Genomic DNA, 6556 nt, shown 5'->3' on the forward strand with positions numbered 1-6556 from the left:
CTTTGCAGAAGCTCTCCTGCGCACACTCCGCTGCAGAGTGAAAAATCTCACTCTGGAAACATCCCCCAGGCTGTGGCTAGGCCATGTCTCCGCAATATCCTTTCTTTCAGGGGTGCTAGTTCTGCAAGGTTCGCAGGAGAGCTTCTGCAAAGTTTGGAAGGTAGGAGACGGGGTACTGGCAGAAATAAAGTTGTGAGTAGCGGGCGTGAGTCGTGCTTCGGTAGCTCAGATGGTAGAGCACTTGCCCTCGAAAGGCAAAGGTCCCGAGTTCGAGTCTCGGTCGGGCACACAGTTTTAATCTGCCAGGAAGTTTCATATCAGCGCACACTCCGCTGCAGAGTGAAAATCTCATTCTGGAAACATCCCCCAGGCTGTGGCTAAGCCATGTCTTCGCAATATCCTTTCTCTCAGGAGTGCTAGTTCTGCAAGGTTCGCAGGAGAGCTTCTGCAAAGTTTGGAAGGTAGGAGACGAGGTACTGGCAGAAGTAAAGTTGTGAGTACCGGGCGTGAGTCGTGCTTCGGTAGCTCAGATGGAAAGGCAAAGGTCCCGAGTTCGAGTTCGGTCGGGCACACAGTTTTAATCTGCCAGTAACTTTCAGTAGATAAATTGTATTAACACTAGAACGGCGGAGTTTCTGACATTCCTAACGCCGAAAAGGGGTCATTTTAACACCACATAAAATATTTCAGGGTGTCTACATGGACAAGGAAAAATAATTCCCGGATTTCCCGGTTGAAAATACACTTTCTCCCGGGTGAAAATACACTTTTCCGTGTTAAGTGACAGTATACTTTTCCTCGGCACTTATCAATCCTTTTATGGTTTATGGTTTTATACACATGTGTAGAATTTTTCCGGCACTTTAGAAAATGAAACTCAGGGGGAAAAACACGTTTTGGAAAGATCTTTGATGTGCAGCAACATATGCACTGCATATTTCCGTGTTACGAAGGTATAAATTCGAATTCCATCAAACACCGCATGTTGCTTTCCAATGCATTAAAATCGAGATTGCGACGCGCTTTTGTAAGCGAGTCACAGCTCATGTCACCTGATCTCGCCAGCTGATGACAGCATTTGACACGTGATGTAGTCAGATCACTCTTAAGTAGCGCGAACACACAAATAAGAAAAATTAATGGATTAAATTAATGTACAATTGTTGCTACACGAAAAGCAATGCTATCACATGTAATATTGATCTTCAAGATTAATAAGCTGCAAGAGAAGCTAAGCTTCCACATGTATTGTTGATCTTTTTTGCGCGTCATACATCACATAAATGTGCCAGTAAATTTTTTTAATAACGACGTAAATGTCTGATCTTCTGGGCTCGAAATTCTTCATATGGTCGTCCCCAAAGAGTTGATTTTTAAATGAGAGTCAAACGCTGTGTGATTTAAGAAATTCGTCGTACACTCTCTCACATAGTTTATCTTACATAAAAGGAAATTTACTTTGAAAGTAACGCTTTTCAAAGCAATATTCGCAATATTTTTCCGTGACCTATTAGAAAGGTACGTTTCAGCAGTTGTTAGAGAGCGCCAGATAACAGGCGTCACTGCACTTGCGCAGCTACGGTGACGCAGGAAGCCCGCATGTTCGTACATGTGAAACATAAAAGATCTTGCATTAAAACGAATCTAATGTACGAAACTGTCACGTCACGCTCATTGGAGGCAATTTGTTGTTAAGAAGCACTGCACAGTCTTCCTAAAGCCTTTGACACACTTTGCTGTTGGCAGACGCTTGTAAGAGCACTGTCTTTTGTTGTTGTATATGGCGCATTTTCTTTGCGACTTAAGTTTTATTTTCGTTTTTTTCTCTCGTTTATGTTTTGTTGTTGCAGTATTATTCTGCAGAAGCGGGATACGGTAAATTTTTTTGTTAGAGTATTGGTTCTTACCAGTCAAAATCACAAATATTTAACTGAAAACTAAAACAATGAAAAATTCCTGGAACTCAAAAAGATTCCCGGGTTTTTCCCGGTTTTATCCCGGATTAAAAAATTCCCGGGTTTTTCCCGGATCTCCCGGTTGTCCCGGGTCGTAGACACCCTGTATTTTCATATTTGACTTAAACAATTACTTCTTTAATGTTCGTTAATCCAAACTTTATTTCTAGTAATCTCAACAATTATTTACCATTCTGAATAATAATTACTAATTTATTTGAACAACAATGTATCGTACAAATTTATTGTTGCTACTGCTAACAAGTTTCTTAGCTATAGAGTTTAATTTATTAACTAGTCATACATCCTTCTAGACACTTTTCGTATATTAGCTCCATTTTACTCTCACGCTTATTTTACAAAAAGCTCTGTACTAATTTTCACTCAAGTCATTTGAAGCTGCTGGACACACTTAGCACAGGTGATTTCTATTTTACGCGCACATTTTCCGCACACAGCTTTGTAGCTCTTTACACAGTTTTCGCTGGTCTTGTTGCCTTTGCAGAGGCTGATTTGGCACTTCCTCCGCTTTTTAGGTGATTTCAATCCCATATCCTCCTCATCTGCCTGATGTTCTTCTTGCTCTTTCGTTTCCCTGAGTTCATTTGCCAATTAAAGTATCAACTTCTTCCTTTTCATTTTCTTGTTTGTTACTATGTTATAGATGAACCATGCATTTACTGCCGCCATCTCCAGTATTTTGTAGAAGACATGCCTTGTCCATCTCCTACACCCAACCTTCGTACTATCTTTGTGGGTCATTTGATCAACCACGTCCCCACGTCCACCCCGTACTTTGTTGCATCGTAGAACGTTATGGTTTCAGGTTTTTTCTTTCCTTTTCCTTCCTCGCTTTTTGCTACTTCAGCATGCAGCATAGTCAGAAGAATGACATTTTTATTCTTCTTTCCTTGGTATGCAGTAAAGGTACAGTCTGTATTGACACTATTACGCACTATTGTGGTGGAGTGTATTTAAGCATTCGGCTTCCTTACTTCATTGGGAATTTCACGGCGGATCTTGTTCATTGTACCAACTAAAGAAGTTTTCTTTTCTTTGAGTTTTTTATCAAGTTAAAGAGTCGTAAAAAAGTTGTCTGTGGTCACATTTCTTACTTGATTTGCAAATGGTTCCCAGAAATGCAGAACGACGTACTCTCCAAGTAGTTGGGAAAGCATTACATATATACTTGTCATTACATCAACAGCCAACCAGAATTTGGGACCGTATTTGTCTGGTTTGTTGGACATGTACTGATTAAACAAGCATATTGCTTTGCTTGGTAGCAGTTTCTCGTCAATGGTTATATTTTCTCCAGGGTGGTAAGCGCGAATACTGTTTTCGATTAACTTTCCCCAAACTTCAGATACAAGAGGGAATTTGTTGGCTGCCAGGCGTTCAGCTCAGGTTGATTTTTAATCAGAACGAAGGAGTCTGAGAAGCTCGTGAAATCTGTCCCTTGGCTTAATGTCCTTGATAAAAGCAGGCCCCGAAGTGTGCGACCAGAAATCATCCACAGACATACATTTTATTCACAACAACAACATACATGATGGCTATCAGTTTCTCCAGTTCTGAAGAGAAATGACAGTGAGATCAAATTGACCACTCCCGCCGTTCTAGGTGTACTGAATGAATGGTGAAGAAAATTAAAATATTTTGTAAGTACTAAAACATCTTCAGAAAGAGGCGAAAAAATTAGAATAAGTCATATAACGAAGTAAAGACATCAACGAAGTAAATAAATTGGATACGACAATGAACCAAAAACTTATGACAAGGGTCATTTTGACCCCTTCCGCCGTTCTAGTGTTAAACCGGTTTTCTTCAGTTTTTTGTCTCTACAGTAAAAGTAGGAAATGTAAACACGTTGCCTTTTCGCAGTAAGTGGTTTATAGATATTTCACATACATTTAATATGTTTGTACATATTTTTTAATTCGTGTCTTTAGCGGAATGTCGTCCTTCAGTTTCATGTGTATTCTGAGGAAATTTGTCATTATGCCAGCAACTGATTGTCGTTCCAAGAACAATTACTGTCGCTGGCTGCTGTATGATTTTCTACAGTTGTACACGATGCGACTCTAGAGAGGACGTTAAATTTATCTGCGGTACTGAGCTGTGTGATATGATCCTTGGCCTCGAAATGTTATGCGCTTGATGCACCTAACAACGCAAATATGATTCAGATTGCGCTTCAAATATTTGACGTGCCCCAAGACAACTGTTAACAGGGAAGAAATACCAACAGGTTGTTTTCGAACTTTTATACATGTCACCTTTCTCATCGTCACCCCCACCTCTAAGTGATAGTGTGATAGTCCCCACAGCATTTTTATGCAGATAATGTGTAACTTATACACCAAATTTGGCTGAATTCCTTCAGGCAGGAGCTACAGAGATTTCCTGACATGTCAGCGTGTTTAGATCCTCCCGTCCCTAGCTCTAGGGGTGAAACGTCATCGTGAGTGTCACCAAAATACTAGAGACCCCGAAAAGCAGAGACTTGATGTTAGTATCAGTCGTTATCCAATAGTTTTACATGTCAAATCTTCCCTCCCCCAATAATAATTTTATGCACAGATTTATACAAATAATGAGTCATGTACACACAAAATTTGATTGAAACTATACCAGACGTTCCTGAGTTATTTTCGAAGTCACCCAGCTTCATCCCCATCCCTAAGTGTGGTAGGTGGTTTTCTACCCACACAGAAACCCTCGGGGGCGTAGGCACAACAACTCATCTAATTTTATTGTAATCGGATGAATTGAATAGGAACGTACAGAAGACAAACAAACAAATATTCATTTTTATATATTACACAGCCTTATTTTGTGTCTGTCGACAGCTGTTTTTATTTCGAAATAACCACTTTTGGGAAAAGTCGCCCTTCTTCCGATCCTATCTCGTAGTACAAAGAAACCGATCTTAAAGCAACTACCAGTTTTACTGTAGTACTTACGACAGAAAATAAATCTATTTTTTACCAAATTTACTAAATTCTAGTAGCACATTATTATTTACTTTAAGAACATTGAACTCCAATGCAATTAGCTGAAATTCATTACCGCGTTACCGCTAGAAACAGTAGCTCCGCCTTCCTAACTGACCTGGAGGTGAGAAGACCTGCGGGGAGAACGAAAAACACTGTTGTTAATAAGACAACAATTCTTTCATTTAGTCCAACACCACATAATAATATTAAGTAATTGTAACCTAGCAGTCTGTGCGTACACACACATGTCTAGTAAATATGGGAAGTAGCATACTTTCTGAGATCATGTTCATAGTAGGGGCCGTAACACGTTTCGTTGCAGAAAAAAACACAGGCGTTTCATTGGCGCTGCAAAACCAGCAGTGTTTTTTCATGTCTTTCTGTATCACAGCAGTGTATGGCTAAAATGGTTCAAATGGCTCTGAGCACTATGGGACTTCACAGCAGTGTAGGTAACATTAGTTTGAGTATTAGGTAACCTGCAGTCAGTTGTTGTCTTGAGTAGTGTTGTACTGTAGTCTGTCATGTTACCTTACACAAGTAATTGAACTTTTCTTCTTACTGTTATTATGCCGTTTGAAAGCCTCAATAGCTGTGTACACTTTTTATTCTTTTAAACTACTTGTTAGCAGCGGAAGCCAATTACAAGTGACAAGGCGAATATGTAAGAAATGTATATGTAAATGTATTGTTGGCTGGGATATTGGATGAGGTGGGTTCACGAGTGAGAGAGGGTGTTCTTCAGAAAACATTTGCCGCTTTCCTTGCGGGTACGCGAGAAGTGTGTCCTATGTGTATTTTCGGAGTGTAGATGAGTGTAATGGACGCATGTATAGTGTAGTATTGTATGATGAGAGAAGCTAGAGGGCGAAACCGGTGCCGAAACACAGCCTACTCCTCGTCGAGCTTAGCGTCCTCAACTGATCGACTTACCACCGTCAACAGTGTCACGCGTCCTCGCTTTATGAAACATCGCGGAGAGTTTTGGAATTTAATCCAGGACATTGGATCTAAGACTGGTGATCAGAAACTTTACGCCATCATTGTCGGCCAAATAATTGCAGTGAGAAACTGATCCACCACCAGAATTCGAACCGGCTCACCTCCAAGTCGAACACCATTACACAGAACGTGCATTAGCAACCTTTGCCACGCAGGCGGGTATGATTATGTGTTACGGTGCAGCAAATGGATGTAGCATGCCGACCCTTGCTCTCTACGCTGACATACATTCACTTCGCAAAGCACCATCTGATAAGCTGTCCCGCAGGCTTTTCAGCGTACTAGGGACGCAGACTCTGTAAGATAAACATTGTAAGACCTCGGCCATTACGCACTGCTGAGGTGGAGGAGTTTAAATTAGTCGTTGGGCAAAACAGCCATCAACTAAAGTAAGCAACACCAACTAGAATATAATCTGGAACAGCCGTCTGAAGATCAGCCTGTCGGTTCGAAACCGTAACAGAGCTATTTGTGAAAATAAACAGCTTATTAACAGTGGCTAATGCTCTTTTTTTCTTTGCAAGAATGAACCCATAAAAGTTATTGCCACGCAGAACCAATCCGTTTCCTGCTATGAACTTAGCACGTTCTTCGTGAAAA

General features: G+C 40.6%; 1 non-coding gene across 1 annotated transcript; it reads left to right on the forward strand.

Moving 5' to 3' along the window:
* The first annotated feature begins 213 nt into the window (after positions 1-213).
* On the forward strand, positions 214-288 carry Trnas-cga (transfer RNA serine (anticodon CGA)). The gene has a single exon. It is a non-coding gene; the product is annotated as a tRNA-Ser (tRNA).
* Positions 289-6556: the final 6268 nt, after the last annotated feature.

This window comes from Schistocerca cancellata, chromosome 3 (genome assembly GCF_023864275.1).
Source record: "Schistocerca cancellata isolate TAMUIC-IGC-003103 chromosome 3, iqSchCanc2.1, whole genome shotgun sequence".
Taxonomy (NCBI): Eukaryota; Metazoa; Arthropoda; class Insecta; order Orthoptera; family Acrididae; genus Schistocerca; species Schistocerca cancellata.